At 40.7% G+C, this 22965-nt stretch overlaps 1 long non-coding RNA gene across 1 annotated transcript in view; it reads right to left on the minus strand.

Moving 5' to 3' along the window:
• Positions 1-700: 700 nt before the first annotated feature.
• Positions 701-22965, minus strand: part of LOC145524585 (uncharacterized) — a 53328-nt gene continuing 31063 nt past the window's right edge. Inside the window, exons 7-8 of the long non-coding RNA XR_014067683.1 lie at positions 1671-1863; positions 701-1052 (exon numbers count right to left, since the gene is read on the minus strand). This is a non-coding gene — a long non-coding RNA (uncharacterized LOC145524585). The remainder of the gene's footprint in view (positions 1053-1670; positions 1864-22965) is intronic.

The raw sequence follows: 22965 nt of genomic DNA on the forward strand, positions 1-22965 counted from the left end.
CACTGTTCACTATATTTAGAGAAGTGTAACCTCCTCCTCTGTCTTCTTGGTCCCTTTCCCCTGGTCCTTCTAGGAAATCATATTTACTAACTTTTTTTTGAGAGCCAGCTACTGTTTTCATTTCTTTGTTGTCTGCTAATTTTTGATTTATTCCATGACCTTTGTTTTGGGCAAAAATAAGCAAACATTTTTATTTCCTTATACAAAAGGTAGGGCTCTATACCTGTTATTTACTTATCTAATCTTGGTTCTGAATCTTGCAAAAGCAAGCTCCTAAAAAGGGAGCCATTTTCTTTTTTAACAGCTTTTCTATTTTTTAATGTAACAAGTTCCCTATTGATGGATATTTGGATTGTTTATAATCTTTTGCAATTATAAACAATGTCAGAATGAATAACTCCCTGCACATAGTCATGAATTTCTAGAGATTCTTAAAAATAGAACTGCTAAGTCAACAAGCAAATGCATGTGCAGCTGTATTAGTTAATTTGAAATTACTTTCCATAGTGGCTGGACCATTTTGAACTCCCAACAATTATGAGAATGCCTGTTTATCCACAGCCTCACCTACAGAGGATACTATCAAACGTTTTGAGTTTTGCCAGTCAGATAGTTGAGCATTTGTACTTTAAAACAGTTATAATTCAATTTTCTCTTAATATAAGCAAGATTGAGCAGCTGTTTAGACACATAAGGGACATTTTCTGTTTGTTTGTTTTTTTTCCTTTTTTGAACAGACTGTTCATATCTTTTGTCCAATGTGCTTTTTTTTTTTTTCCATAGTTTTCCTGAGTATTCTTGTTTGGAATCAGCTTTTCTGATTCCAGTGGGGGGAAAAAGGTCACTTCTAACACGGTCATCATAAACGTTCATGTTAGCTTGAGGAGAACTGGCATCTGGCACTGTGCTGTTTGATCCAAGAACGTGGTGTGTCTCCCTGGTTGTTCAACTCTACTTTTGTCCTTCACAGGAGAGCTTTGAAGTTTTCCTCCTATCTGTTTTGCACATTTCTTTGTACTCATTTGGCGAAACCACAACAGGATGCAGCTGAACTGAACGTAGTTGGAGAAAAGCCCATGATCATACTGACTGGTCTTACTTTACATTTATTACCACAAATCTCAATTGGTACCTTAGTGCTCGTAGGCAGTCACATTGTCCTGTCTTTCAGCCTCGGGCTCCCCTAGACAGCTATTCACACTCTCTCTCTCTCCTCCCCTATTCTCACTCAGCTCACCGAGAAAACCACACACAACAAAAAAGAAGAAATGAAAAGAGAACTTCTGCATCTTTCCCATAGGAAAATAATGCCAGCCACCCAAATTCAAATCTACTCACATACCCTCCTGCTGGGGAAAAAAAGATATAGATTAATACAGAGTGAGAGAAAAGCTTGTACTTTCAGAATAACTAGGAGACAGAATAATGCAAATTTTAATTTAGGTGTAAATAGGAAAGTAGACATCCAGAGCAGCAGTCACTTAGAGTTTACCCCAGAACATCAGACTTGTGAGAACTGGGTAGAAGAGAAGAGAGAGCAGCGGGGTAGCAGAACCTAAATAACATCAGCTGGGGTTCGCCACCAGCAGGAGAGAGGGCGGAATCAGGTCTAAGACCATGAGCTGTTTCACGCTCCTCCACTGAGCTCTCCAGGGAAGGGCTGATCTTACCCAAGTGTGTGTGGTCCATCTTGACCACTGCAAGGAGAGTGGAGGAAGCCCAGGAAGACAGGTCACAGCCAGAATGAGGGTTCCCGGATCACTCAGGAAAGTCTAGGGCCTGTGGGAAGGCTTGATCTCCATGACTGAGGCCTCTTCTAAATTCAGTTGATGGAGCTGAAGGCCTAGAGAACTGACAGTAACACTGGGAAAACAAGACAAACACCAAGCAATTAATAACCAAGACAGAATGATACAGCTTCTATTTACACACTGATATATCCATTAAATTATGCGGTAGAGACAAGTCAGGAATAGTACAGTATACCATAAGGTGCTAATCAAAGGATGCAGGGGTAAATACAAAAGATGGTTGAAAATGGACACGTGTCCTGAGCTGGAACCATCAGGTCATGGGTATCTTGATGAGAAATGGAGCCTCAAGGTAGATTCTTACCTCTGGCATAAAGATTAAGGAGACCTTTGCCAAATGGACCTAACAATGAACAGGTCATAGGGTGTACACTGGTGATCATAAGGTAGCTGATGGACGTGTTTCCAAAAAAGGTCTCAATTTAGCCAGCAGAGGGCAAGAGAACACAGAAATTGTTCCAGAATTTATGGTTTTATAAATATTTGGAATTGAAGGACTGTAGATAAGTTTGTCTTTGCAAAAGCAAACAACAAAAATAATCACAAATGTAGCCGTTTTGAAAAATAATATATTTAAAAACTGCATGTCTAAAGCAGAGATTGATTACTGTTGATGTTTCAACAAATTCTTGCTGTTTTAAAATTGAAAGTCACACTTTCTTTAAATGGTACATGCATTTCTTTATAGATCCTTAAATGCTTTACAAAAATATGAGAATATGTCTGAATAATACGACCTAACATTTTGAGAAACACTCTTGTTTGAAGATCCCATAAAGGCTCTAAAACGTCAATAAAAATACATAGCAGTGATTAATATGATAAGTCTCAGAAACAGATATCTCTGAAGAACTTAATGCTATTGTAAATACAGCATGTTTGGTAAAATGGGCTAACAAATGTCAAAATGTTAAATGAGTTGTTTATTAAAAACAAACCTGTTTAATCTACCAGCTAAGTAAAAATGGAGGCAGAACTAGTGAGAACTCCCCTTTCTAGTAGATAGAAAGCAAGAGCAGGCTTGGACCTCAGCAAACTCTTGAGGCCACCTGCGATATGTCTGCTCCTTCCAGGATCCATCAGCTCTTCTCATGCTGCAGAAACAATCTTTACTATTCAAAGGAAGTTTCAAACCCACAGACTCCAGACTCATATATAGAAATTGCAGCAAAGTTGCTCCAGGTGTTTAAAATGTGCCAATGTGCCATTCACACAGTTAATTTGAGAATGGCAGGAGAGTATAAAATCCCCCAGACTGGAAGCCTAGAAACCAGGGTTCTGGCTCTAAGGTGGAGATTGACTGGGTAAACCACCGAACCTCTCTGGTCCACATAATTTTTCATCTATGAAAGGAAGGTATGAGACCAGGTGATCTCAAAAATCCCACCCAACTCATATATCCTAAAATACTGTTAATTTTGTCCCTGCCTTCTGTTTCCCCATCTCAGTTAACAATGTGAGCTAGTAAGAGTGTAAGATACTAGTCTCTGTACAGGCAAACATGTAATTTAAGAAAAGACTCATGAAGACAAGACCCTGAGAAAATAAATCTCTACCAATAGACTTTCAAACCTGAAAGCAGGATATAAGGACATTCATTTTATTTGATTTTATTTTATATGCTGAGTGGAGGATTTTGGTGCTGTTCAAACCACATTTTAGAAGTCACCTTCAGCTTGGATATATAGCCTGCTTTTACACATCCCTGAGTCTTACTGAACCATGATCCTTGGGGCTCTTAGGTCATTAACAATCAGTGTAGCAATGAAGAGAATTAACAGAAGGTAGGTCAGCTAGTTCCAATACTCCTGTAGGCTGTGGAGTATGGAAATCTCCTGCCCAGACTTTAGACCATCTGTACTGGCTGAAACGTACTCAGCACTAATGAACAGAAGAGTCAACCAGAGGAGCTTAAACCATAAAGAACAAGAAGTTCAGAGCTGCTTTTCCAGGGTGGTTGGCAGCTCAGTGGTTTCATCCAGAGAATTAACACCTGCTTGTTTCCAGATGTCTGCCAGGTCCCAGGCAGCCCAGCCTCACATACCAGCTCTATAAGCAGGGAGGGATGAAGGGGCAAATGTAGCTTTCTTCTCCTGAATCTCTTGTTCTTCTCAGGGAGGGAAAACACTTCCCCCACCCCTTGACTTGCTCTTATATTTCATTGGCCAGGACCAGATCACGTTTATTTCTAACAGTTCTAGAGGCTGGGATGTCTAAGATCAAAGTACCAATTGAATGAGAAATCCTCAACAAAATACTAACAAACCAAATTCAACAGCGTTATAAAAGGATCATACACCATGATCAAGAGTGGCTTATCACTAGGAAGCAATGATGAATCAACAATTACAAATCAATAAATGTGCTACACCACATTAACAGAATAAAGGAGAAAAATCATGTGATCATTTAAATCAATGCAGAAGAACATTTTAAAATAATTTTTATTTTATATTGGAATATAGTTGATTTGGGGATTCCCACATGGCTCAGTGGTAAAGAACCTGCCTGCCAATGCAGGACACCTGGGTTTGATCCCTTCATCGAGAAGATCACCTGGAGAACAGAATGGCTACCCACTCCAGTATTCTTGCCAGGAAAATCCCATGGACAGAGGCACATGGAAGGCTATATAGTCCAAGGAGTTGCAAAGAGTCAGACACGACAGCATACACGCATGAAACAAACAGCTGATTTACAATATGGGTGAGAGCAGTTGTTTCATAAAGGTACTAATCCCATTCATGAGGGCTGTGCCTTCATAAGCTAATTATTTGCCAGTGACTCCACTCCAGATACCATCACATGGGGATTAGGGCTTCAACATATGAATTTGGGGAGATGGAAGCACTCAGTGCCCAGCAGAGGAGTTTTAACATATTTTGTTTTCTGCTCTATTACTCAGCTTACTGGGTTTCTCTTGCCCTTTGGCTGAAAGAAAAGTCTCTGTGTTGAATAAGCAGCCAGACTATTCCAGGGAAGTGACTGGAGACACTTCCTCGGGAAGACTTTCTTGGCAGACAAAATGCATCCTGGATGTTTCTGCAGCGGCCCGACAGAGAGCAGCACTGCACTGCTCACTCCCTCCTGGGGATGGAACCGCACCACTTGTCAAATTAATTTCTTTCTTCTTTCTGAAACGCATAACACAGTTCATTCTGGCTCCATCTATTCAAGAGTTTAGAGCCAGAACCTTAGACAAAGGGATTTTAATTGCATGCTGATAAAATGTCAAAACTATTGTGCATAAAGTAACTGTGCAGTTTTAAAAAATAATGCCGTCAGGATTACAAGAGAGATTTGCCCCTGTGAGTGAAATCCCATTTATAGCCCATCAAAAAACCTGTAACTTCAAGCAAATTCTTTGCTGTAAGCCATGAGACTGTCTCTTTCTACCTTTCAAATTGCACAGTAATACAGTACACTAAAATGAGCGGTCTGCAAATTTGGTTAGCCTATTTTTAACTTGAAAGGGTTTTTTTTTTTACCTCCCTGAGAAAGCCTTAATGATGAGTAAGGGTCATTGTTTGGGAAAGTTGCTTATTTCACAGAAAACAGCTAGTGTGCCTCATGTTAAACCATGAGGAGTGTATCAGAAGGTCACCTTCTCTAACCATCTTTCTCTAAAAGGAAACACCCAAAGACAGCAAGGACGTGGCGTGACCTTCACGGTCATCCAAATGAGATAAAGAAGTATTCTAGGTTAAGGCAGAGATATTCAATCAAAGGATGGTACTGCCACTGGCACCCAGAATAGTCAAGATGGGCTAAAGGGTTTATAGGACAATTGATGAGACCATTGCTAATACCTAGAAACATAGAATCATCTCCCCAAAGGGAAGTTTTTGCTTCTGTTTGGGTAAGATACTTTCTATCAGGGAGCGATTAATGAGAGGCAAAATATAAAAGGTCTTACCTATTTGTCACTATCCTTAGTATTTAAGCCATAAGGCAAACATGAGGATATATACACAAAAGTACCTATTTCTATTTGAGGTGAGGAAGTGCCCTTCAGTCACCTAGCTTACTTATCAGTCCAACTGACTCTTTTTGATTTCAACAAAAGAGTTCATATACATGTTGGCTCTAAAAACCCTAACAAGTCTGAAGTTACAAAACAAACAAACAAAAAACCCCACAGATACCCCTGCATTCTCATTATCAAATCACAAGCCTTTTAGCAGCTGGAATTCTTTCACTTGCAGCCCTTGAAAACCTCTAACTCTTCTGTTAGACTCTCCAGGGTATGCAGACATTGCCTCATTATTTTGGTTAATGGTGATTGCAAATGAACCCCTAGGTCACATAAGTACATTCACCACTGCTTTACAGAAACCACGTGGCATGTCCTCGTGTAGCTAATGACACTCCCCACATGCATGTGTGTATTCCTAAGCTTGTCAGAGGTTGTAGCTGAGCAACAACTCCATTGAAGTTGTAACTGTCAATGCAAGATAAATGTTCAAATAGCCTTGTCTACTGAAGTTTAGCATACTTGCAGAAAACTAGAAAAATATTAAGAGTATAGGTCAATGAAAAATTACTATTGGGAGGAGGAATACATTAGTAGGAGTTTGGGATTAACATATACACACTACTATATATAAAATAGATAAACAATAAGAACCTAGTGTATAGCATAGGGAACTCTACTCAATATTCTGTAATAATCTTTACAGGAAAAGAATCTGAAAAGGAATGGATATATAAATATATATGTTATAAATGAATCACTTTGTCATACACCTGAAACTTATACAGCATTGTAAATCAACTATACTCCAATAACAAGGGGGGAGGTTGGTATAAATGTGATTTTGGTGAAGAGGGTATGTGCAACCAAGCATGTATCTCAGTAGAACATTGCTACTAGTCATGAGAAACAGATTTCTTTTGAATGCTTTAGTGCTTTTCTAAGTATAGGAAGGTGCAAGAATCCAGGTTCATAAAGTTTCTCCTGAAAATATCTTATTACCTGGGGGTCAGTTCTGTCAGTTTTCCTATAGCACAAAGTATTTGGATCCTTGGGCAGGATTTGGGGTGAGATGGGGAAGATTTTTAATAAGAGTGAGAGGCTAGTGTTCCCAGTGCAGGGGGCCCGGGTTCGATTTCTGGTCAGGGAACTAGGTCCTGCATGCCGCAACTAAGAGCCCACACGTGGCAACTAAGAGCCTGCAACTTAGCAACACAGCTAAGACCCAGCATAGCCAGAAGAGAGAAAAAGAAATGTGAGAGGCTTATAGTAAGTGACGTCAAGTTCTTCCTGGAACTTCAAAGCAGGAAGATGAAAACGATCACCTGGACACCTTAACCATCCTAAGAACAGAAAAAAGTACTTACTGACTATAGTCTATAGTCTAGGATTTCTCTACAAGCTTCCTGAGCTGAAATAATATGCCTCACTGGTTATCATTTATCTACCTGGCTCTGTCACAGCACACCTGGAGTCAAGGATTTCATTCCAGAGGCCTCACTTTTAGAGGCAAGTGGCCCCAAAGCAATTTAAGAATTGTGAAGAGGAGAGGGAGAAAATCCCAAACTGTGATAAATGAGCAAGTGGATGGAACCTGGGATGCTGAGTCTGAAAGAGACTGAAGGGGTGCATTTTCAGAGCTGAGGCCTGTCTCATGATTACAGTGCTTCCAGATGGCACACTACCCTCTGTGAGTGTTGGAGGGGGTGAACTTTGTCTTAGGAAACTTTGTGTTCCCCCAAGCTGTCTTCTCAGAGAGAGGGTGTTCCTCAGACATAATGGATGAGGCCATTCCCTCCTGGTGAGCTCCCTCTCCCTTGAAATGTCCAGTGTTGAGGAGAGAATAATTCTTCAGACATGGATTTGGAACTCAAAGGTGGGCTGAGAAGCTAGCAAGGATGGACTTGCATATTTTAGGTCTAGTCCTCCAAGGTCTGCATCTCAAGAAGGAAAAATATTCAGAACTGAATCTTGGGGGAAAATGGGAGAGATTATGGTTTCTAATCCATAGTGAGGTCGGCCAGAATGGAAGAAAGAAATCTTAGCAAATCTAACTAGGTCAAATAGAATTCGATGTAATGATTTCAAGTTACTTTCAAGGCCTGCAAATTCCCATATTCCCTGTTGCATTTACCAATTGGGAATTCCAAAGGAATATATAGATTTCTGGTCCCATGGCTCCTTGGTCTTTGGGGGTGAATGGTGGACAGTAGCAGAGCGGAGGCCCTCTTAGAGTTTCAGAGAGAACCATGTGTTTTTCTCATCAGCCACTCCATCAACTTCAAGATGTCGCTATGGAGACTTGTGGGACACAATTTTGAAATATAAGAAATCCAGACCAAAACTATTTGGCAAGTAATATCTTAAATCTCATCTAAGAGCTCTTACCTCCCACTTCTTGTCCTTGTTTTTCATAGCATCTGTAGCATATTTCAAGAACAGACATGAAAAATTTTTTTTTTTTTATACCCTTTAGAAGAATCATTTCAAAACCTGTGTGGTACCTCCCAGAATATTGGAAATAAAAGCAAAAATAAACAAATGGGACCTAATTAAAATTAAAAGCTTTTGCACAACAAAGGAAACTATAAACAAGGTGAAAAGACAGCCTTCAGAATGGGAGAAAATAATAGCAAATGAAGCAACAGACAAACAATTAATCTCAAAAATATACAAGCAACTTCTGCAGCTGAATTCCCGAAAAATAAACGACACAATCAAAAAATGGGCCAAAGAACTAAACAGACATTTCTCCAAAGAAGACATACAGATGGCTAACAAACACATGAAAAGATGCTCAACATCACTCATTATTAGAGAAATGCAAATCAAAACCACAATGAGGTATCATTTCACACCAGTCAGAATGGCTGCTATCCAAAAGTCTACAAGCAATAAATGCTGGAGAGGGTGTGGAGAAAAGGGAACCCTCTTACACTGTTGGTGGGAATGCAAACTAGTACAGCCACTATGGAGAAGAGTGTGGAGATTCCTTAAAAAACTGGGAATAGAACTGCCATATGACCCAGCAATCCCACTGCTGGGCATATACACCGAGGAAACCAGAATTGAAAGAGACGCGTGTACCCCAATGTTCATCGCAGCACTGTTTACAATAGCCAGGACATGGAAGCAACCTAGATGTCCATCAGCAGACGAATGGATAAGGAAGCTGTGGTACATATACACAATGGAATATTACTCAGCCATTAAAAAAAATACATTTGAACCGGTTCTACTGAGGTGGATGAAACTGGAGCCCATTATACAGAGTGAAGTAAGCCAGAAAGAAAAACAACAATACAGTATACTAATGCATATATATGGAATCTGAGAGATGGTAACGATAACCCTATATGCGAGACAGAATAAGAGACACAGATGCATGGAACAATTTTATGGACTCTGAGGGAGAAGGTGAGGGTGGGACGTTCTGGGAGAATGGCATTGAGACATGTGTATTTTCATATGTGAAACAGAGCACCATTCCATGTTCGATGCATGTGACAAGGGCTCAGGGCCGGGGCAATGGGATGATCCAGAAGGATGAGAGGGGGAGGGAGGTGGGTGGGGGGTCCGGAAAGGGGAACACATGTAAACCCATGGCTGATTCTTGTCAATGTATGGCAAAAACTATTACAATATTGTAAAGTAATTAGCCCCCAACTAAAATAAATAAATTTATAAAAAAAAAAATAAAAATAAAAATAAAGGAAAAAAGAAAAAAAAAAAAAAACCTGTGTGGTAGATTGATGGCAGTGATTTAAATGGATGGTGCACCCTCATCCAATTCATCTTTTGCTGCAAGGGTGATCCACTGCTATTATCACAGGATCCTTGAGCTGTTTTATTTTAGTAATTTGTAGTGGTGATGAGTTTGAACTGATCCACTCAACACTCTTCTAATGAACACATATTGCAAGGCAGCCAGCTTAGCTTAAAAGTATAATCAATCCATGGAAGGGAGCAAATACAGATGGATAAAGAAACAATCATTATAAACAATAATTATGGAAAGGTTGGTAGGTGCCAGGGCCCACTCTAGTGTTTTATTCATGTGTATAATTTCATTTCATCATCACCATAGTCTAAAGGAGGTAAGAGCTATCATTATCCCTCTGCTATGGATGAGGAATCCAAGGCACAGAGAGGTCAAGTGACTATTCCAAAGCCAGTTTGCAGGGTTGCCATCTGGATGCTGCGCCCGTTATTTTGTATTCATTCATACAGTAACATAGTAATTCAGTGCTCCTAATAAGAGCCACTTTCTGGAGACAACCAATTTGCTCCAATATATGCAATTCTAAAATTTCCCCAAATACCTATACTGTCTGCCAAGCATTTAGCCTTTTAAAAACAGTAACAGAGCCAGGTGGGTCTGATTTGATGCAAATCTTGAGAATGAGCTCAAGGTTTCTTATTAATATTTTTTAGCATGCACTGATTTGTTTGACACCTTAAAACAACACTTGCAAGTGTGTCTTAAGAGTGGATCCATTACACTACTTTTCTCTTTAAGACAAAAAGTTCACTATGTCAGTTGTGGGCTGTCATTAATTTCAGTGTTCAATTTCTCTGAAGACAATATGTTTTTCCTGCCTTATAACATTCACTCTTCATTCCTAGTTTCAATCTTGGCAAAATTTACACCAAATACTACCAGTCTTTTCACTCTGCCCACCCCCCGCCCCACCCCCCACTGTCATGAGACTTTATTCCTCCCATTTTGCCCCTCCTTCTATCCATCTGACACAGCTTGGGCCAGGATAAGGGGCTCTGGCACATTTTAAATGAATTGGGACAAGTTAAAGTTAAGAATCAGATTTCTGAAACCACAAAGTGGGCAGAAAAAAACAGGCCATTAGGGTCATATTGCTACACTTAGGGCAAAGAGGTTTAGCTCTGAGAGAAATGGAAACTCTGCAGGTCTTAATGTTTGTAGGAACAAGGGCTCAGGTAAAACTAAAATTTATTTTTTATTGGGCTGGTCAAGATTTTCTCTGAGCTATACTGAAGTCTGAGACTCTTTCTACCCCAATTTCCTTATTTTCCTCTCTCCTTTCACAGGTGTTAGATCTACTTTGTAGTCCCAAGGCTTTTCCTGCCCACTCCTGCTCCCTCTTCCCTGTGCCTTTCACAGGCATCTCCCCAAATAAATCTCTTGCACTCCCAACTCTGTCTTGGCATTTGCTTCCTGGAAAACTCAAACTGGCACAATGTTTTAGTACTTAGTAACCATTTAGTCAACAGCGTAAAGAACTGGTATTGCATTTTACTCATGTTACATTTAGGCCTACATATAAACAAATTTTAAAACAATATGAATATATACTGCAAACTATTTCTCAGCTACCATATGCAATTGCTGTGAACTATGCTCTGGAACCAGAGATTGGAACGTGAAGAAAAGCAAGGACATGAGCACTCAGCATAACTGGAAAATGATATTTCACTGTGCAAGAACCTATTGCATTCAAGTTATCTGAGAGGAGATACTCAACAGTTAATCTGTCTTCTCTTTACTATACATCTCTGCTACTCAAATCATCAAGCCAAAGCAGCACTGATCTCTAACATCTACTATAATCAAACACAGACTTTCAGAATACTCAGATGCCATCACCTGTTGCCTAAAAGCACTTTGGGCACGAGTTGTGGATAAGTGTTCCCCTGGGTCCTGAATAGCATGAGTCATGAGAGTAGATGTATGATGTGACACACTGTACTACATCAGAGCTGAGTTCTGGATCCCAGTGACAGGATATTGTGTGTTTTTAATAAACTTATGTTTTCTGTATCTGTGAAATACAGATGTTGAAAGCACAGGGCTCAGGACAGAAAACCATCTTGCCTGGATCTAAGGGTGGTGCTGACCCTTAACAAAGGCATCCAAAGGACGAAAAGAGGGAGGCAGTCACAGCAGTTCTGAGCACATACAGAGGGAGCACCTGGGCATCCAAAGGTCCTAGCCATGCTTGGCTGCACTTGATGCTTGGCTGACTCCAGCCGGCGGGAAAGCCAGGCTAACAGGTACTTGGCAAGAATGTTTGTTCAGGGAATACTTGCTGAATCAAAGAACCCAGCCAATCCAACAGTTTCCTTGATGTTGTATCTTCTTCCGTGTTCTTCTTAACATTCTCCTACTCTTTCAAAAACCTCCTACATACCTTCTTCCTATGTGAACTCCTCGCTGTTCAAGACACCGAGAAGCAACTACATCCTAATACTTAGTACAGGCTTTATATTTGAAAGGCAGACTAATTAGAGTTCAATTAGACCTAAAATGAAGATCATGCTATACTCTAAAAGTTCTTAAAAGTAAACGTCTATATTTATTTTGGTTTCATCATAAATATTCCACTACAAGCCAAGATGGAATAACAGGGCCCATATTTATTCTCTCACCTTAAGTATGTAGAAAAAATGGAAAAAATATATGAAACAACTATTTTCATACACTGGCGAAGAGGCAGAGCAGACCCATGACCTCTGAAAGAAAAGAAATAAACAAGGTCAGCCCTACAATTGTACCACACCACCTGGAGGTAATTTCCAGGCTGCAGTACAGAAAAAGTAAAAATGGGAACCCAAACAGACCCCAGAAGTCTTGTTGAGCTGAAAAGCAGATATTGGCCAAGGCCAGTAGAATTTTCAAGACAAATTACCAGAAAGAAGGGAGCTGCTGAGAACGAGAGAGCTCTGGAACTCTACAAATACCCTCAAGTATTTGGCTGAGTTCTACTGTTCTCTTATGTGAAAGGAAATTACCCCAGGCCAGGAAAAGACCCACTGGAAATGAGAAGGCATAACAATTCCCAGTGCTCTCACAGGCTGGGAATGGTTTCTGCTGTACAAGCCTGAGTGGAAAAGGTTTTCATACAGGGGGCATTAAGAAGAATCATCAAAGGTGTACCACCAGAGCAGGAGGGCTAAGTTATTTCCTGACTGAAAGCAACTCTGGACTTGCTCTGACAAAGCTTCAAGGCAAAAAGTTGAAAGACTCCAAGTGACTCCAAGTAACTTAACTGTGTGCCAAAACAAAATCCAACACAATTTAAAATAAGACAGCATAACCAAACATTCAAAAATGTAAAACTCACAATGTCCAATATCTAACCGTAAATCACCGCGCATGCAAAGAAGCATGAAATATTATCTATAACCAAGAGAAATTTTTATTAAAAAACCATAGAACTAGAAATGAAGAACATGGTGGAATTAGCAAAGATGCTGAAACAGTTTTTATAAACGTGGTCTCTAATCAAGAAGGTAGAGGAAAACATGACCGTTATGAGGAAAGAAATGGAAGATTTTTAAATGACTTAAGTGGTGCTTTCAGAGATAAAAAATACAATGTCTGGTTGGAAGATATACTGAATGAGATTGATAACAAGTATGATGCTGCAGAAGAAAAGATAACTAAAGTTAAAGAAACAAGAGTAAAACTGTCTGTGCTAGGCAGAATTCTAAGATGTTTCCAAAGATTTTGTGTCTTGTGTATGTGCATGTAACATAATCCACAAGACAATGAATATAATGGATTCCACTCTGGTGATTGTTATATTCTAGGATACAGATGGGGCTTCCCAGGTGGCTCAGCGGTAAAGAATCTGCCTGCCAGTGAAGGAGATGCAGGTTCGATCCCTGGGTTGGGAGGATCCCCTGGAGTAGAAAATGGCAACCCACTCCTGTATTCTTGCCTGGGGAATCCCATGGACAGAGAAGCCTGGTGAGCTATAGTCCCTGGGGTCATAAAGAATTACACACGACTGAGTGACTAAGCATAAGGATACAGATGATGTTAAAAAAACAGAGATCATCCTCAGGTCTGACCTGAGGATGAGAGGCCTTTGAAAGCATAGAGCTTCTCTGGATAGTCACAAGAGGAAGTAAGGGATCAAAAGCAGGAGAAATATCCAAAGTACTACTGCTGGCTTGACGATGGGGAAGCTGATGTGGTAAGGAATGTGGGCATCCTTCACTTGCAAAGACCAGCAATGAGCTGAGAAGCAGCAAGGAAATGGGGACCTCAATTCTACAGCCCCAAGAAAACAACAACCAGTGAGCATGGAAGAGGATGCTAGCCTCAGATGAGAACCTCATCTCCAGTTAACACCTTGATTTCAACCATGTGAGATCTTGAGCAAAGAATCCAGACATGTACTATGCCAGACTTCTGACCTACAGAAAGGAAAGGAAAGGGAAGTTGCTCAGTCGTGTCCGACTCTTTGCGACCCCGTGGACTGTAGCCTACCAGGCTCCTCCGTCCATGGGATTCTCCAGGCAAGAATACTGGAGTGGTTTGCCATTTCCTTCTCCAGGGGATCTTCCTGACCCAGGGATCAAACCCAGGTCTCCCGCATTGGAGGCAGACTCTTTAACCTCTGAGCCACCAGGGAAGTCCCCTGACCTTCAGAACTGTTAGTTAACGCTGCTGCTGTTGCTGCTAAGTCGCTTCAGTTGTGTCCGACTCTGTGCAACCCCATAGACGGCAGCCCACCAGGCTCCCCTGTCCCTGGGATTCTCCAGGCAAGAACACTGGAGTGGGTTGCCATTTCCTTCCCCAGTGCATGAAAGTGAAAAGTGAAAGTGAAAGTGAAGTTGCTCAGTAGTGTTCGACTCTTTGCGACCCCATGGACTGCAGCCCACGAGGCTCCTCCATCCATGGGATTTTCCAGGCAAGAGTACTGGAGTGGGGTGCCATTGCCTTCTCCGCTGTTAGTTAATAAGTCGGTGTTATTTTAGGCCTCAAAGTTGGTGGTCGTTTGTCACACAGCAATAGAAAACTTATCCATGAATCAGAGATAAAAAAGATCAACATACTTGTGCACACACATAGCATCAGTGACTGTAAGCATGTCAAGGAGTCCATTAAACATGTAGTTGGAGTTTCAGAAGAAAGGGGGAGGAGAGATATCTGAAGATATAATGGCCAAAAATTTTCCAAATTTGATGAAAACTATAATCCACAGATCTGGACATCTCAACAAACTCCAAGCAGAATATACATTAAAAAAATGCCAGACAAATTTGAAACACTATGTACAGAGAACAAAGATAAGAGTAAGAGCAAACTTTTCATCAGAAACCATGCAAGCCAGAAGAATCTGGTACCATATCTTTAAAATACTGAAAGAAAATTGTCATGCTAGAATGCTTTACTCAAAGAAAACATTAGATAAATAAAAACTGAGAAAATTCATTGCTAGAGGACTTGTATTAAAAGAAATATTAAATAAAGTTCTTCAGGCAAAAAGAAAATGATATTGGTTGATTTTATCATAATGTATCTATCTTCTGCTAATTGATATAAGCGCCTAGAGATTCAAATCATGAACGCACACATACACACACACATACATTCGTCTTATGTTTAGAAAGCATGAATAACATTTAGTCCAGTCATGCCAAATATACAATAACCTAAATTCTTACCATGTAAAATATACTTTCTGCTCATTAGTTTTTAAAAAATGGGAGGCATACAATAGGAATTTGGGGAGAAGGCAATGGCACCCCACTCTAGTACTCTTGCCTGGAAAATCCCATGGACGGAGGAGCCTGGTAGGCTGCAGTCCATGGGATCACTAAGAGTCGGACACGACTGAGCGACTTCACTTTCACTTTTCACTTTCACACACTGGAGAAGGCAATGGCAACCCACTCCAGTGTTCTTGCCTGGAGAATCCCAGGGACGGAGGAGCCTGGTGGGGCTGCCGTCTATGGGGTCGCACAGAGTCGGACACGACTGAAGCGACTTAGCAGCAGCAGCATATGACTCAGGGAACTCAAACCTGGGCTCTGTAACAACATAGAGGGGCAGGATGGGGAGGGAGGCGGGAGAGAGGTTTAAGAGGGAGGGGACATATGTATACCTAAGGCTGATTCATGTTAACGTTTGGCAGAAACCAACACAATTCTGTAAAGCAATTATCCTTCAATTAAAAAAATTAATATTAAAAAATGGGAGGCATAGAAATTAGTTTACTAATTAATTTACTGAAAGAGAATTTACTAGATGAACTGTAATGAACCTATAAAAACTACTGTGTAGATTTTACAGGCTCAGTGCCTCCAAGTAGATCATAAAACTTGAGCTGACATTAAGCACATTCCAGGAAATTATCAGCAGATATCTAACCTCACTTCATTAACAAATATTCAACATTAGCTACTGTGTAAAAACAAAATAATTTATTAAACTGAAGACCATCTGCCAAATAATTATTTCAAAATTATAAAACTCCAATGCCATTGTTGTAAGAAGCCTCTATGATAATCCCGAATGATTTCCACTAGCTAATATTCATGCCCTTGTTTACTCCCTCCCAGTCCTAGGGACAGGATTTATTGGCTCACTTCTAATGAATGAAATATGTCAGAAGGGATAACATGCTACTCTGGGGATTAAATTATAAAAGACTAGCTTCTGGTTCTCTCTTTCTCTCTCTCGCTGGCCCCATGAAAAGCCAGTTTCCATGTCACGAGGCAGCCCCATGGAAAGGCCCTAATCGTTAAGTGACTCGGGCCTGCTGATGACCACGTGAGTGAGCTTTAGGGTGGACCCCAGCACTACCCCCAGCTGAGATGTTAGATGAGATCACAACCCCAGCTGACAGTTGATTGCAAACTCCTTCCTGGAGGCAAGCAACCATGCTATGCTCGGATTCCTGAAGCACAAGAATAAAGTCTCTAAGGACTGGGGTGATTTATTACACAACAGAAGATAAGTAACACAGCTATTATTCAGCAGTTCCACTATTTTATTTATAAAAAAATTCTGAAGATCCTTTCTATATAACATATAGGGAAATCATTCTACTTGTTACTTTGTGTACAATGGTATTATCATAGATTGGTTAGCAAGTCAGCCTGTGGCAAGCTATTACATGGAGATACAAAGTCAGTAATAATAAGGCACCATAATCTATTCAACTATTGTCACCAATGAGCAATGTTGTAAGAGGACAGAACTTACCAGGAACCAAAGTACACTGGTATTATCCAACTCTTGTTACTGTTTTATAATCTTAGAGAAGTATTAGGTTCTTTTAAAAGTGTTCCAGAGATATCTGTAATTGCTGATGCTAGGTTCAAATTAAACAACTTTCTACCTACACAAATGGGTAGAATGACATGATGACTCACTAATTCTCCTACTGAACAGAGCTGCACCCAACCTTTTGGCCATCTGGTTAAGATAGCACCTTTGGGACTAATAACCTAGAACTCTCTGGGACCTAATAATTATATCAGACTAATACAGGTTAACTCCTGCTGGCTAAATAATAACATCTGGGCTGGAGCCATGACACAAGAAGATAATTAAAATAATACTGGTGGAGCAGTCTACAGTTGATAATGTTATTTGTCATTCACAGTTTCATTTGCTTCTTAACAAAATTCTTATGTACTAAATACTGTTTTAATTACAAGCCTCTTTCACCATGCTACATTTTTGCCATGTATCTAAGACAGGATTTGATAACTCTAGAATTTGAAGACAATTTGCCATAGATTGTTGTTGATCCCTTAAGCCATGAAATGCCTGCATAAGAAGTAAATAGACCCACTGTAACGAGGAAAAATCTTGCCACCCTATTACCTTCCCAATCTGCACTTGGCTGGACTCTGAAACTTTCTGTTCCACATTGCATAAGAAAATTTTTGGTTGCTTTACTCTGACTCAATGAGCCAAATTCTTTGAGCCAATGACTACCTTCCCTACCATCCCCATAAACAAAATTGACCATATTTGTTATGGGAAAAGGCAGTCCAAAGACATGGTAATGAGTGCCTACTGTGGGATTTCCATCTCCTGCAGAAATTTATGGCCTCATTCACCACAGCATCATATGCCTCCTAGAAAAAGAAGCAAAGGGTAGTTTATTCCTGTCTAGAAATTGATGTGTAGCCAGGGCTAACATGTGCATGTTCACATCTGCCTAAAGCAGGGTGTAAAATGTGCCCATGAATTTAAAAATTCTCTAGTCAGAACTAGCTTCAGGAGGCATGCTTTTGCAGCCAGGCTGCACTTAGCTGAAAGATGTTCGTTACAGGCTCTTTTGACTCTAATGTTGTAAGATATATGGACAAGCCAAGTTAGTTTAAAAACATCTTCCTAAGCTGTACTAGCCATGTATTGGATCCTTGATGTTATCTAATATTTTTCATGGGTGTTTTGGATTAGAAGACATAGTACATACATGGAAGGATACTATACAATAACTATAGCTGGCAAGAGTCATCAAAAGTTGGAAAATTTTTGAATGAAAAAGAAAATATGTTGTACAATAACATACAACATGGTCTTTGGTAAATACAAGTTCAGTTCAGTTCAGTTGCTCAGTCGTGTCCGACTCTTTGCGACCCCATGAATTGCAGCACGCCAGGCCTCTCTGTCCATCACCAACTCCCGCAGTCTACCCAAACCCATGTCCATCGAGTCGGTGATGCCATCCAACCATCTCATCCTCTGTCGTCCCCTTCTCCATCCGCCCCCAATCCTACCCAGCATCAGGGTCTTTTCCAATGAGTCAACCCTTCGCATGAGGTGCCCAAAGTATTGGAGTTTCATCTTCAACATCAGACCTTCCAATGAAAACCCAGGACTGATCTCTTTTAGGATGGATTGATTGGATCTCCTTGCAGTCCAAGGGACTCTCAAGAGTCTTCTCCAACACCACAGTTCAAAAGCATCAATTCTTCGGCACTCAGCTTTCTTCACCATCCAATTCTCACATCCATAAATGACCACTGGAAAAACCATAGCCTTGACTAGATGGACTTTTGTTGGCTAAGTAATGTCTCTGCTTTAAAATATGCTATCCAGGTTGGCCATAACCTTCCTTCCAAGGAGTAAGCGTCTTTTAATTTCATGGCTGCAATCACCATCAGCAGTGATTTTGGAGCCCCAAAAAATAAAGTCTGACACTGTTTCCACTGTTTCCCCATCTATTTCCCATGAAGTGATGGGACCAGATGCCATGATCTTAGTTTTCTGAATGTTGAGCTTTAAGCCAACTTTTTCACTCTCCTCTTTCACCTTCATCAAGAGGCTCTTTAGTTCTTCTTCACTTTGTGCCATAAGGGTGGTGTCATCTGCATATCTGAGGTTATTGATATTTCTCCCGGCAATCTTGATTCCAGCTTGTGTTTCTTCCAGCCCAGCGTTTCTCATGATGTACTCTGCATAGAAGTTAAATAAGCAGGGTGACAATATACAGCCTTGACGTACTCCTTTCCCTATTTGGAACCAGTCTGTTGTTCCATGTCCAGTTCTAACTGTTGCTTCCTGACCTGCATACAGGTTTCTCAAGAGACAGGTCAGATGGTCTGGTATTCCCATCTCTTTCAGAATTTTCCACAGTTTATTGTGATCCACACAGTCAAAGGCTTTGGCATAGTCAATAAAGCAGAAATAGATGTTTTTCTGGAACTCTCTTGCTTTTTCGATGATCCAGCGGATATTGGCAATTTGATCTCTGGTTCCTCTGCCTTTTCTAAAACCAGCTTGAACATCTGGAAGTTCACGGTTCATGTATTGCTCAAGCCTGGCTTGGAGAATTTTGAGCATTACTTTACTAGCATGTGAGATGAGTGCAATTGTGTGGTAGTTTGAGCATTCTTTGGCATTGCCTTTCTTTGGGATTGGAACGAAGACCGACCTCTTCCAGTCCTGTGGCCACTGCTGAGTTTTCCAAATTTGCTGGCATACCGAGTGCAGCACTTTCACAGCACCACCTTTGAGGATTTGAAATAGCTCAACTGGAATTCCATCACCTCCACTAGGTCTTTGGCAAAGACCACTAGTGGTGTCCCAATTTCAATTCTCCATTTCTTTTTTTTTTAAAAATTATTTATTTATTTATTATTTTATTTTTGGTTCCACTGGGTCTTTGCTGCTGTGTGTGGGCTTTCTCTACTTGTAGCCAGCAGGGACTACTCCTCCTTGCAGTCCACTGGCTTCTCACTGCGGTGGCTTCCCCTGTTGTGGAGCACAGGGTCTAGGTACACAGGTTTCAGTAGTTGCAGCATGCAGGCTCAGTAGTTGTGATGCATGCTTCACGGCATGTGGAATCGTCCCAGATCAGGGATGGAACCTGTGTCCCCAGGGTTGGTAGGCAGATTCTTATCCACTGTACTGGTAGGAAGTCCCAGCCTATTTGTTCTATATTAGGATTCTTGGTTTTAAGCTAGGCACATGGTCATTTGAAGCAAAGCTATTTCTCAGCAGCTCACCAGTAGATATGGTCATATATCCAAGTTCTGGCCAATGAGACATGTGTTGTGTGCAATATCTGAAAAATGTCCTGCTGACTGGAATGCAGACCGGATGACTGAAGCACAAGTAGCCATCCTGAACCATGATGTGGAACTTTTACTATGGGGATGGTGGAACCACAAGATAAAGGAACCTTGATCCCTACACCATGAGTACTATTAAACAGGCCTGAGTTACCTCCAAAATTTGTTTACATAATAGAGTAATAAATTATATTGTTTATATTATTACCATTTTGGATTTTCTGCCACTCACACAACAGAATTAATCTTGTTGACAGGGCAAAAATATGTGTATTCCATTTCAATAAACTTATGTAGGTATGTTTGCATAAGGGTTGTGTAGGTGTATGTGGGTGTGTTGCATCCAGCCTCCCAGCATTCATTCTACCATGTTAATATCATTCTGACCTCCCATTAGTGAATTTCTCCTCTTTTGCTGTGTGATGCCATGGTGGATGGTCAATACTAGGTGCCTCCCTCCCAAGGTGGTCCCTGGTGTCTCTGTTCATCAGGTTCTTCTTTCCACTGCCCTGTTTCAGTGAGAGGCAAGATAGAATTTCTTAAAGCTCAGTCCTAAACACTCTCCACTTTTGACTGCACTTCCTCACAAAGGAATTTAATTTAATCCACATCAGTTTCTGCTATTTTTAAAAACAGATGATTCACAAAATACATCTCCAGCCTTAACCTGTGCTTTGAATTCTGTACACATCTACTTCCCTTCATGGATCACAGCCTTGTCATGGTGAAGGGATGTGTGTAACTCAATGAAGCTATGAGCCATGCCATGCAGGGCCACCTAAGACAGACAGGTCATAGCAAAGAGTTCTGACAAAACGTGGTCCACTGGAGGAAAAAATGGCAACCCACCCCAGTATTTTTGCCTGGAGAACCCCATGAACAGTATGAAAGGCAAAAAAGTATGACACTAGAAGATGAGCCCCCCAGGTTGGAAGGTGTCCAATATGCTACTGGGGAAGAGCGGAGGGCAATTACTAATAGCTCCAGAAATGAGCTATTAGAATGAGGCAGCTGGGCAAAAGCAGAAACAACACTCAGTTGTGGATGTGTCTTGTGGTGAAAGTAAAGTTCAATGCTATAAAGGACAATATTGCATAGGAACCTGGAATGTTAGATCCATTAATCAAGGTAAATTGGATGTAGTCAAGTAGGAGATGACAAGACTGAATATCGACGTCTTAGGAATCAATGAACTAAAATGGATAGGAATGGGCAGATTTAATTCAGAAAACCATTATATCTACTACTGTGGGCAATAATCCCTTAGAAGAAATGGAGTAGCCCTCATAGTCAACAAAAGAATCTGAAATGCAGTACTTGGGTGCAACCTCAGAAATGACAGAATGATCTCAGTTTGTTTCCAAGGCAAACCATTCAACATCACAATGATCCAAGTCTATGCCCCAACCACTGATGCCAAAAAAGCTGAAGTTGACTGGTTCTGTGAAGACCTACAATATGGACTGTAGCCTGCCAGGTTCCTCCACCCATGGGATTTTCCAGGCAAGAATACTGGAGTGGGTTACCATTTCCTTCTCCAGGGGATCTTCTGACCCAGGGATTGAGCCTGGATCTCCCGCATTGCAGGCAGGCTCTTTACTGTCTGAGCCATCCAGGAAGCCCTAAAAATACCCTCTAGAACTAATACCAAAAAACGATGTCCTTTTCATCATATGGGATTGGAATGCAAAAGTAGGAAGTCAAGAGACACCCAGAATAACAGGCAAGTTTGGCCTTGGAGTACAAAATGAAGGAGCACAAAGGCTAACAGAGTTTTGTCAAAAGAACATGCTAGTCATAGCAAACCCCTTTTCCAACAACTCAAGAGACGGCTCTACACATGGACATCACCAGATGGTCAATACCAAAATCAGATTGATTATGTTCTTTGCAGCTGACAATGGAGAAGCTCTATGCAGTCGGCAAAAAACAAGACCTGGAGCTGACTGAGGCTCAGATCCTGAGCTCTTTATTGCAAAATTCAGGCTGAAATTGAAGAAAGAAGGGAAAACCACAAGGCCATTCAGGTATGACCTAATCAAATCCCTTATGATTATACAGTGGTGGTGATGAATATATTCAAGGGATTAGATCTGGTAGACAGAGTTTCTGAAGAACTATGGAGGGAAGTCCGTAACATCATACAGGTGGCGGTGACCAAAACCATCCCAAAGAAAAAGAAATGCAAGAAGGGAAAGTAGCTATCTGAGGAGACTTTACAAATGGTTGAGGAAAGAAGAGAAGCAAAAGGCAAGGGAGAAAGGGAAAGATATACCCAACTGAATGCAGAGTTCCAGAGGATAGCAAGGAGAGATAAGAAAGCCTTCTTAAATGAACAATACAAAGAAATACAGGAAAACAATAGAATGGGAAAGACTAGAGATTTCTTCAAGAAAATTGGAGATATAAAGGAAACATTTCATGCAAGGATGGCACAATAAAGGACAGAAATGGTAAAGCTCTAACAGAAGCAGAAGAGATTAAGAAGAGGTGGCAAGAATACACAGAAGAACTATACAAAAAAGGTCTTAATGACCTGGATAATTGTGATGATGTGGTCACTCACCTGGAGCCAGACATCCTGGAGTGTGAAGTTAAGTGGACCTTAGGAAGTGTTACTATGAACAAAGATAGTGGAGGTGACAGAATTCCAGCTGAGCTATTTCAAATCCTAAAAGATGATGCTGTTAACATGCTGCACCCAATATGTCAGCAAATTTGGAAAACTCAGCAGTAGTCATGGGACTGAAAAAGGTCAGTTTTCATTCTAATCCCAAAGAAGAGCAATGCCAAAGAATGTTCCAACTATAGCAATTTTGTGTGTGTGTGTGCTCAGTCGTGTCTGACTTTTGCAACCCTTTGGAATGTAAGCCA

The sequence above is a fragment of the Giraffa tippelskirchi genome, chromosome 10 (assembly GCF_054371585.1).
Source record: "Giraffa tippelskirchi isolate mGirTip1 chromosome 10, T2T-mGirTip1v1.2.pri, whole genome shotgun sequence".
Taxonomy (NCBI): domain Eukaryota; kingdom Metazoa; phylum Chordata; class Mammalia; order Artiodactyla; family Giraffidae; genus Giraffa; species Giraffa tippelskirchi.